We start from the raw sequence: 11,834 nt of genomic DNA, 5'->3' as shown, positions 1-11,834 counted from the left end.
CATATCTGTCTGGTCCACCACCTTCTGATCACGTCGGGCTCACCATTTTTGTGGAGGCCCGTAGTTTGATTTGTCCTCATTTAGATCAACGATATTCGTTGAAGGGCTCACCATTTTAGTGGCCCATAAATAATTGTGGTGGACCAGATAGATATGAACGCGAAAAGTATCAACAAAGTTACTAAAGATCAATAGTAATATTAGTATATACCAGTTAATTGTTACAAATACATAAAAATTTGGGACGCTACTTAAATTGACCAAATGTTGCGTGTTCTGATTGGGTCCGGTATTGTAAATCCACAATTATAAATACTTGGTGATTCTGAGCGGGTTGACGAACTCTCCAGTGATATAATTCAACGTAGAATGGGATATATTCCAATTACATTATAAAAAATGATAGTATTTGATTTAGACTTCAGCTAGCTCAATCACAAACGAAGATAGAACGAGGAATGTGTGAGTAGTAGTGTATTTGTTAGCCAGCAAGAGTATGTCACGCTATGTCAGTATCATAACGGAAAGTGTGTTCAAGATCATTTACTAAAACAACAGTTACAGTCATTTAATGTTAAATATACACACAGTGGAAGCTTGACAAAATAAATACAAATAACATTGAAAACTATTTACAAAATAAGCTTGTCAGGCCTATCTCCACAGACTGACTAAACTTAATATATTTTCCTTGTTATACAGTGACTTCATCACTTAATCATAAATTTACATATGATACGGCCCCATTTATTGTCCCCGAAGCATATAATTTACGATGACACAAACTAGGTTTGCAAGCACAAGACAAATTAATCGTCAGTTGAACACCGAATCGTCAAAGACTAGAACTCGTTACCTCAACTTGTGATCACAGCCTCATCTGTCGATCGACAGAATCGTCGACGTTTCTAAAAGAAACCTGAATCGACTGTGATCGCTGTTGCCAAGACACGTTTACAATCATTGATAGAGGGTTTGTTCAGTTCTGTATGTATATTTCTCTATGATGGAAGTCACAATTCATCACGATAACTACTTGTGTAGTGTAGTGTAGCGCATCAAGTCATGATGAACGATAGATTGCAACATAATAAAAGTCATATTTCTAATCAATTATGTGATAGAAATTAATATGAAATATCTACAGCTGGTTTAGTAATAAGACGGAAAAGTAACTGTAGTTACTTACTATGGTACCTCGAAAGACTTGTCAACGTTGAGTTTACCATCAGCCGGAAAAATACCACTTGTCTGTAGCGGCGAATAAATCTCAGAATACATAGCTCCGTAAGTCTACGGTATTTAATGCTGTCTGCAACATTTTTAATTCACTCACGTAATATGTCGCACCTAGTATGTTTACTCGTGGTGTCTCAGTTTTACGAAACTTTAAATAACGTTCTTAGATGTGGAGATCTAACCGACCGACTAAGGTCAGACTAACTATTTAACGATATCGCTCTACAGCATATATCAGCGACAGACATGTTACGAAGAGAGGACCTTGGTCAATGGACTGAGGATGGCACAGGTATTCAATGTTGACAACGCTTTCACCAGTAACACCTAATATAACTCGTACCCACCAAGAGAAATCAAAAGACAGAATCGAAGAGATCAGAAGTTGTATTTGACGATTGTCAACATATCGGAATTGTCTGATCTAGTCTGGCTAGCGATCGCAATAGATGTTGAGCACGGCGTTTCACACGTGATCTGGTGCGGATGCATGACCGAGCACCTTCAGCTAGGTGAGTCCATTAAAACATGTGGTCAGCATCCAACGTCGAAAACTTACAGAGCTATTAATTTTGTGGATTTATTTACCGCTACAGATCACTCCCTCCTAGTTGGGTAGTGATGACCTAAGATGTGGCCAGCCAGAAGTTTAAACCCAACGAAATTGGTGGGTGGTAAACACTCTTCTGATAGCCTGCTAGGTTGAGAAGCGTCTGGTCGTCTTTCCTTACATAGGGGACCATGATGTACAATATAGTAAGAAAAGAATGTACAATGAAAATTCTGGTTCCTCGTAAACCTCATCGTTATTTTTATCGTCTTTTACAGCCGTCCTGGAAAAGAAAAAGAAAACGTAAGTGCATGTCGAAATAAACTCGTACGCGCTTCAAGACACAGATGGGCGAAAAAGTGTAAATAATGTAAAAGCGATTTTTACAAAATGTTTTTTTGTTTGTTTTTTTAAAATAAAATTTTAATATACATATTGACCAAATAATAAATATATATAAATATAAGCCTACAGAAATTTTTTATATTGTATATAATGCCATGGAAAATCGAGATGAAGTAAAATGTTAACTAGTGTCTTACGTGCAATATTCATTTAAGTGTTCTGGAAATCTTACTCCTCTTCCAGAACGCGTTGTTTCAAGTTTATTTTCAGATACTGTTAAAGTATCATCGTGCGTGTTGGTCGTCGGATGAGGTATTGTAAGTGTCGGAGTCGTGTCGTTCGGTTGTACCAAAGGAAAATTGACGAAAATGGGATTTCCTTCTAAATACGCTGCTTTGAGGCGATCGATGCTGCTGCTATCGTTGCTTCCGTTCTTTTCGATTATATAGTAATTAGGTTCGCATTGAAGAACTTTGAAAGGTCCTACGTATGCTGATTCGAATGGTCGCCAATGTGAGTCTCGACGAACGAAAACGTGTGTACTATATCATAAGTCAGGTTGAACGAAAAGATCAGTTGATTGAGGTTGAGTGGAAGCAGATTTAACTGAACGCATTGCGTTTGTAAGCCTGTTCATGTAGGAGGTCAGATCCGTGCTCATTGAAGAGTCTGAAGGACCCACGAATTCTCCTGGAAGTCAGAGTGTCGTTCCATAAACGAGTTGAGCAGCAGTGTATTTAATGTCAGCCTTCACTGCATTGCGAACACCTAGTAAGACGAGTGGAAGAGCGTCGGTTCACTGTGAAACGTTTTCAGCTGATAGTGAATCTTTTAGTTGTCGGTAAAAGCGTTCTACCAACCCGTTTGCTTGTGGGTGGTAGGCAGTCGTCCGGAAGCGAGTGGTTCCTAAAAGTGTAGTCAGACGACGGAAAAGTTCAGATTCAAACTGACGTCCGCGGTCTGTAGTGACGGTTCAAGGGCAGCCGAAGTTTGCTACCCATCGTTCGACGAAGGCGTGGGCCACTGTTTCAGCAGTAATGTCTTTGATAGGTACTGCTTCTGGCCATCGAGTCAAACGGTCTACGCAAGTTAAAAGATAAACGTATCCATTCGAATCTGGTAACGGTCCTACCAAATCCAGACGAACATGGTCGAAACGAGCATCGGGAGTTTTAAACGAGCCTAAGGGACATTTATTGTGTCTGATAACCTTAGATTTTTGGCAGCTTACATAGGAGCGTGCCCACTCCCTCACGTCTTTATTCATGCCAGGCCAGCAAACCGTTCTGCTATAAGCTTGATGGTTGCACGAACACCTGGATGAGAAAGTTTGTGCAACGTTTTGAAGACGTTGCGTCGATAACGTTTTGGCACGATTGGACGATCCCTACCGGTAGATGTGTCACAAAGTAAGGTTTCCTTACCTGTTCCCATCCGTTTGATGCATAGCTTGGGTGTTGTAGACGATAACTCGTGCTGAAGATCAGTGTCTTCTTTTTGCAGCTGGGCGAGTTTCAGAAGGTCGATTCTTTGGGAACTGTTCAAGGAAGCTATGCGAGACAAGGCGTCTGTGACTACATTGTTCGCTCCAGAAATATGTTCAATATCTGGAGTAAACTGTGAAATGTAGTCCAGTTGTCAAGACTCACGAGGTGAGTACTTGTCTGAGGAGGAGCTTAACGAGAAAGTAAGAGGTTTATGGTCAGTAAAAAGGGGAATTCACGGCCTTCGATGTAGTGTTGAAAATGCCGTACAGCGCAATGCATAGCTAGGAGTTCCTTACCGAATGTGCTGTACCTCGATTCGGTGTCTAGCAACCGTCTAGAGGAAAATGCCAAGGTTGCCAGGAGTTGTTAACCCATTGTTGTAAGACTCCTCCGATTGCCGAGTCGGATGCGTCTACTGCGATACTAATGGGTGCTTCGGTGTCCTGATGTGCGAGCATTGTTGCTATAGCGATAAGTTCCTTAATTGTGGAGAATGCTTTTCGTGCGGTGTCGCCCAGATTGCTGTATTTCGCATTTCCATGAACTTGATTGGTAAGAGGCTTCATAAGTAATGCGCATTTCGGTATGAAACGTCTATAGAAACTTACAAGGCCGTTAAACGTGCGTAATTGCTTAACTGTGGTCGGTTCTGAGTAATCCAGAATGGCCGCCACTTTGGTTCTAGGGGTTGGATTCCTTGAGCATCGATAGTGTGTCCTAGAAAGTCTTTTGAGTCGGTTCCGATTTGGCATTTCTGAACGTTTACAGTAATGCCATGTTTTTGTAGTCGGTCGAAAACAAGATACGGATGTTTGAGATGCGATTCTCTGTCCAGACTTGCGATTAGGCAGTCGTCAACATACGCATGTACGAAGTTGATACCTCGAAAAACGTCGCCTATGAACCTTTGGAATGTTTGGGCAGCATTTCTTAGACTGAAGAGCATTCGCAAAATTCATAGAGTCCAAAGGAAGTAATGATAGCTGTTTTCGGTATATCGTCAGTAGCCATAAGATTTAACCAAGTCGATTTCGAAAAGACAGTTGTACCTTTTAAGGTAGCTGTCGAATCGTGAATGTGAGGCAACGGGTGACGATCGGGAATGGTTTTCGCATTCACTCGCCGATAGTCACCAGTTGGACGCCAATCGTTGCTGTCCTTTTTGGGGACCATGTGAAAAGGAGATACATCTGGGCTACTTGATAGCCGTATGATTCCTAAGTCTATCATGTGATAGAATTCGGTTTTCGCCAACCTTAGCTTTTCAGGGGCTAGTCGTCGTGCTTTAGAGAATACAGGTGGTCCTGTAGTCGTGATGTGATGTATAACGTTGCTGGTTACACACGGTAGTTTCGGCTGCGTTTGATTAATCCCAGGATACTTATCGAGTAGTGGTTGATAAAGTGGGTCTATCGTATGCTTACTTGTGACTGGGGATAATCTGCAACCAGAAAAGAAGTTACTCAAACGGATAAATTAGTGTTTCCGTCTACTAGCCTCCGTTAGTGTGTATCGATGATTAGATTATGGTGTTGTAGAAGGTCCATACCAATGATTGGCATAGAAACATCTGCAACAACGAAGATCCAGTGAATGGGTTTGCGTAAACGCACGTTCAGGTAAACGTACCTTTTGTCATATGTAGCGACAGGTTTCCCGTTTGCCGCCTGTAAGTTTAAAGCCGATTCGTGAAGTCGGTCGTCAGAATTCGCTGGAAGAACGCTAACTTCTGCACCAGTGTCGACGAGGTAGCGAACTCTCGTTGTCACATCTGTGACGTATAACAGACGGCTATGTTCGCCGGCTACGGTTGCCGTTAACGCGTGCCGGCTTGGAAGTTTCCCGAGTTGTTTTCGAGTCAGTCGGTTTCGTGTTGGGAAAATTGCAGGGTTTTCTGCAATTTCTGGAAGTCTCTCCATACTGGTTATGATACCAGCACCAGTCGGGGTTATCCGTCTCTCGTGGTCGAGAGATAGATCGCTTACGCGAAGTGCTTCTACGTGGGGTGTGATCGCATACGGTCGTTACGAAAATTAAGATAATGCGTAAGTGTATGACATAACTCGGTTATGTCGTTTGAGGCTTTTCTTTGACTGAAAAACCTCGGCAGTAGACTTCGTAATTTCTACGATACGATCAGCAGATGCAGCCAGCTCATCTAAGGTGTTCTGAAACGAGACCAGAACAGCTTGCACCTGTTGGAGAAGCTTGGACAAGAAAATTTGTTTGAATAGGCCTTCGTCGAAAGTTCTTAGTCCTATAACCTTCTCATCCTTTGCAACATGTCCGTGTTGCAGGTCTATGTTATTAAAGAGTTCGTCTAACCTTCGTCGATCGGTTAGGTCTCCTCGTTTAGAAATGGAACGCTTTAAGGTTTCGTATGGTTTAGAAACATCACTAGTAAACATGCTAGGTGTTACGTACCTGTTGAATTCGCGCGGTAGTGCCTCGACTACTGCGAGGAACTGTGCACGTGTGTCGTTCACGCCGTGCTCGTGGGTCGGCTTCTGCGTAGCAGAACCAGGCTTCGATATTGTCGGGCCAGAAAGGCATGAGTTGAAACGAGGGTGGGAACATAGTCTTAATCTTAAATACCTTGGGGTCTGTTCAGTCATAAAGGAAAATTAAGTACGAGAATACGAGAGGAAAAATATATAGATATCCAAAAACGCGGGAAAAAATATCACAATGTAAAAAATTAAGATAAAGCAATAATATATAGAATCCCAAAATGGAACAGACTCAATTTACGATTTGGTGTCCCGGATCACGTTAGGCTTACCAATGGAGATGGCACAGGTATTCAATGTTGACAACGCTTTCACCAGTAACACCTAATATAACTCGTACCACCAAGAGAAATCAAAAGACAGAATCGAAGAGATCAGAAGTTGTATTTGACGATTGTCAACATTTCGGAATTGTCTGATCTATCTGGCTAGCGATCGCAATAGATGTTGAGCACGGCGTTCTCACACGTGATCTGGTGCGGATGCATGACCGAGCACCTTCAGCTAGGTGAGTCCATTAAAACATGTGGTCAGCATCCAACGTCGAAAACTTACAGAGCTATTAATTTTGTGGATTTATTTACCGCTACAGGACCTTTTACGACGTTTCAGAACGCAAATCGACACGTGCATGGCAACGTAGCCCAAGCTGCCAGCTTTGAAATTTCTTAATTTGAAATTTTCAAAGAAATAGCTTCCCCAAATTTAAAATTTGAAATTTGGAAATTTTGGAAACAAAGTGAATCAATTCAAATTTTGGAAATCCCCAATTGTGTAGCATTTTTGCACATTAATATTTCATAGACATAATATAAATAAGCTCACAGTAGTAAATTTGAATAGAGAAATTTACATTTTAATTCCAACATGATTTTGATGAGGGATAATCTTTTGAATTCCAAATTTGTAATACATCAACAATGTATGTACAAAAAGCAGCTAAAAGGTTAAAGCACTTTTTCAAAATTTGAAAAGCGAGGTGAGCGTTTTGTGCATCGAAATTTGGTTGTCTATGTTCAGTTGCATAATTATTTCTTTCAGAATAATAATAGACAACTGATGATTGCGAAACAGACACTAAATACCTCTAGGTTGTTTAGTTGTTCCCATCAACCTATTACAGAACTTAGGAAAATGAAAAGCACAGTTTGTAAGTGTCTTGTGACAGACAACCAGTTGTCGTCACAGAATCGGTATTACCGTATAGAGCAGTGGGTAATATTGTCACAGATACAGCACGTTTCATGTAGTCACGTCCAGTTCAGACAACACAATCAACGTATAATCTGAAATTTTATACGTTGTGTGATTTCAGAAATGTCCTAACATTCATCTTTCGGTGAAAGACGATTAGACAACGTCATTAAATGATAAAGGTGGTTATATAAGCATAAAGAAGGCTGATCATATGATTTTCGTGGCGATCAGAATAATCCGTCCGAAGTTCTTACGTCGATACCGATGCGGAGTAAGCAGATTCGGAACGTTACCATTTGATTCACTTTTGAGAATTTCAGGACATTGGTCGTCGAAATGTTTCAACGAATTTGCAGTGCTGCAGTTAAACTACGATGGTCATTTGCAAAACTCTAACAGATCTAGGTCGTATGTAGTCACATTAATCAGTTATCATGGTGGTGAAGTAAACCATCTGATTTTCAAACATGTCAGATTATAACAGTTACAGAGCTGACAGTAGGTATTAATTAGATGGATCACCTACATTTAATAAAGTTAAATGGCGTTGTTATTTTGACGCTCCAGCTAAACATCAAGTACATTTACGACTGTGACAAATTCAGGTCTTAAAATCGCAATAACACGACTTAAGAAGTGATGCACGTTGTAGCTTACGAGTCATTTGAAACCGATATGATTAAAGTTTCCTTGTGAACATGCAATGTTTAGTTACGTTTCTAGCTTTAGAGAACAAAATCCTTCATTTCGTAATGTAACGGTGTTTGAAATTTTAGATAAGATATACCATCCTATGTGATGATTAAATCAGAATGTGAAATACTCCTTTCTCGAACTGGCAAACACGTACACACTTGGAACCAGAAGAAAATTCGATTAGAATTTTACTCGTTCTAAGTCCACATTAGTATCAACATATTTGTAGCTTTGGACTTCCAGCGACTGTTCGGAAACGGATAATGGTACAGCAAATCTTGCATCAGAAACTTAACGGATCGTGAACTAAAACTACTTAATTTGTTTGTTATAATACATATGTTAATTGTCAAATTGTACTGTTTTCCACATATTGCTTAATAAAATATCAGTTGTATTCTAATCTGAAGACTTTGGGGGTTTTCCCAAAACGCAGAATGAATCACTGCTTTAATTACTGTAACAGCTTATGATCTTGTGATCAATACTCGTAATATAACTTGCTATGTTTCCTTTTCAGGCTTCAGGCTTTATCAGACGTAACTGTAAGTTCTTTGTTCGCATTATTAAGAACATTGTTATACTGTTGGTACATCACCAAATGTCACATATCTTGACACGTTATTATACACTAAAAATGATTTATTTATTTATTTTTTAGAACATTATCAATGACAGTTCATTCACGTAAGGTGCTGATGTTACAACGCAATGAAAACTTTGTATAATGATTCATTTGTAATTTTATTAACTGTAATAAACATTTATATTTCATAAATCAGTCTTTTTGATAATCGCGACAAATCGGTTAACATTAGTTTCATTAGCAATGCGTTGATTGACGAAAAGTAATAAAACGTCCAGTAAGAAATGTATTATCCTAGGTCTTCCGTGATGTCGATAGCTTTCGAGAAGCTTTTGCGTCAAAACAGTTTTTCCAGGAAACCCAAAGGTTTGGGGAAGCTTCCTCAAAATGATAACTGTCGTGTCCGTTCCCTTTCACCCGGCTTCGCAGGCTTTAACAGATGTCACCATAGTGTATTTGTGCTTTTGTATATTGTTTTATACTACTTACAAGAATTCAGTAGTCAGTTGCATTACCACAACTCCAGTTAACTTTGGGATTTCAAACTTCCCAAAATTTTCCCCAAACTTCCCCAAAATTTCCCAAAGTTCCCAGGTCTGGGGAAATTTTGGGTTTTTTTCTCATTTCCAAAATGTCCCCAAAATTATTATAGCGGCTTCCAAAATTTCCCCAAAACGGACTCAATTTTCCCAAAGTTGGAAGCCTGGGAAACCAGCAATGTTGCACCTCACATCACGGCTTCTGGACGGCGAAGAAAGAACATCAGAGCCTTTCGATTCTGCCCGCCGTTTCGTTTCAACGATCTTGAGCAGCCTAACAGGAGACGATCATTCCGTATTTCAATTGCCGTGGGTTTGTGGGGTTGCACGAATATTGATTTTTCATGGTCAAGTCATCTTTTGCTGCATTAAAAATAACAAAATAACTGCCAAAGGCAATAATTTAATATTCTCTGTTTTGTAGTGTACACGTTGGCTCCGTTGTCGCTTCGTAACTTGATCTGTGGTCCTAACTGCTGTAGTAAACCTCAACGAAATGTCTGGTCACCGGCAAGTCTTAAATATTTTTAGTTTTTCCTTCAGTTATTGTGTTTCAAGGAATAACATTTTTATAATTAATGATTGATTTTTGTAGTGCTTCATGTTCAAGTGACATTTCAGTCAACTTAATCTATGCTTTTCAACGTATTATACTGAAAAAGTGTTTTGCAAACTGGGATGACTTTGAGAGCGCGCTAAAAGTTCCAAAACGTATGCAAGGATAATTTTATCCCTTCTCAGACTACCCATACTCATTATATTCACACACATGGATGTCAGATTCAAATACCTTTTCGTGACATTTCACTGCACGTTCGGTCATTAGCGTAAATCGGAAATTTCGACAATGAATCAAACCTTGAGAACTTTAACTAATATGTGAATCTTTTTCAATGGGAATTTGTCATGAAATCATACAAGATGATGCACAATCATCCTTGTAGTAGATCGTGGATGGTTTTTGACCTATGGACCAGAAATGTCGTCCGAAGAAAGAGAAAATTGAAGCCAGTCATATTGCAGTCTCATTCAACAGGTAAATTAGCAGAAATGATCAAAAATAGACTGTTAAGGTCACCGCTGCCAATGAAGACTATGAAAGCTAAACACAGGTAAGTGTATTGTATATTTCAGGTTGCATGGCTCGAAAGCAAGTGGTGGATATGTTGTGACAGAATGGTGAAGTGAGAGAGCATTATGAAAACAGATATGACAGGTATCTGCTTCAGCACTCATGAGCAGATATAGTTGTACAATAAATATACAGAAGTTGCTGTAAGGTGCTGTACGTATGATTCTCCAAGGCGCGTAAATCTTTTTCAATGGGAATGACGAGTATTACGTGAGCTCGATTTTGATTACAATTCAGATGATTTCATATCAAATGCTGTTCATCCTTATCACAAAGTCACTTCCAATGTATTTTATTATCAATGTAAGAAATATTTTTTAAATGAATCCACATTAATAATAACTTGGGGATATGAAGATCCGACATTATTTCGTGTGGGAGTATAATCTGAATTTCTATGGTTCAAATTCCAGGTAGCAGTAGTTTCAGTACTCAACCGACATGGGGATTGTACACAGGCCCAGGAAGCAAGTGAGTCTGTTCCGATTTCGATTGTTAATTCTAATACTAATGAGTGAATTCTAGATAATACAGAGTCTTTATTTAATAAACTCGGACAGACACAGGATGAACTTAAGGAGAAGTCGTACAATCAATTACAAGCACTAAGACTCCAATTTAAGCTGTGGCGGATGTGGTGTTTGAATGAACTGATGATTACTTTGTACTTGTAGAATGTTTGACTTCGAATTGTAAATACAATACATTCCTTTTTGCTCATCTAGTACTTCTTGATCCGATTACGTTATTGCTGGGATTCTTAGTTCATATTGTAATTCAAATACTTCCGAATATCATACAGTCGTCTTGCGATCTAACTGAAGTCAGATGTAGGGCCACTAAAATCCTTATATGAGACTTCTCAAAGATCCGCGTTTACGTTTCCGTCTGGAATCGAACCGAAAAGATTCAGGTCTTGCAACGAGCAACACTGAGTTGCTCTCTATTGGTATCTCTGAAATCGAAATTTGATCAGTTACCGACATTTGTGACTGGATACAAGTGGTAGCTGTGGTTAAGTGGCTCATAGATGACGAGTTTAAACCCCACTTGTCATAGGTTTTCACTTGAACTCAAGGAATTATCTCCCGAAATCGGTTACAAGTCACTATTATAATTGTAAATTTCAGTCTATTAGTGACGTTGCGCCAGGACAACTGAATGTTATTGCCTCACTTTCAAAACAGTTGACATTAACAACAAAAACTTACCAAAAGAGTTTTTAATATATGTTGATAGTTTGCGGTAACATATTCTACATGTCAAACAACAAACTGTCATCCATCACTCAATGCTTAAAGTAAAAGGACGATTATGCTGTTCATACCTCTCACTCGTATTCTATATACGTTAATGTCTTTTAAAAAGAAACACGAATGCCTGCATACACACTTACGCATATACTTCAAAATAATATACAGTTGACCACTTTCTGTTTACTGGTAGAATATAATATAGATAGACAATAAAAATCAAGTTTGACTTTCTTAATTTTCATTAATATCTGTGAGTCAAATACACCAAAAGAAAATCTGCTCTCTTGTTATTACATT

The sequence above is a fragment of the Schistosoma haematobium genome, chromosome 4, assembly GCF_000699445.3.
Source record: "Schistosoma haematobium chromosome 4, whole genome shotgun sequence".
NCBI classification, from domain to species: domain Eukaryota; kingdom Metazoa; phylum Platyhelminthes; class Trematoda; order Strigeidida; family Schistosomatidae; genus Schistosoma; species Schistosoma haematobium.
Note: the sequence above shows the minus strand (reverse complement) of the source record.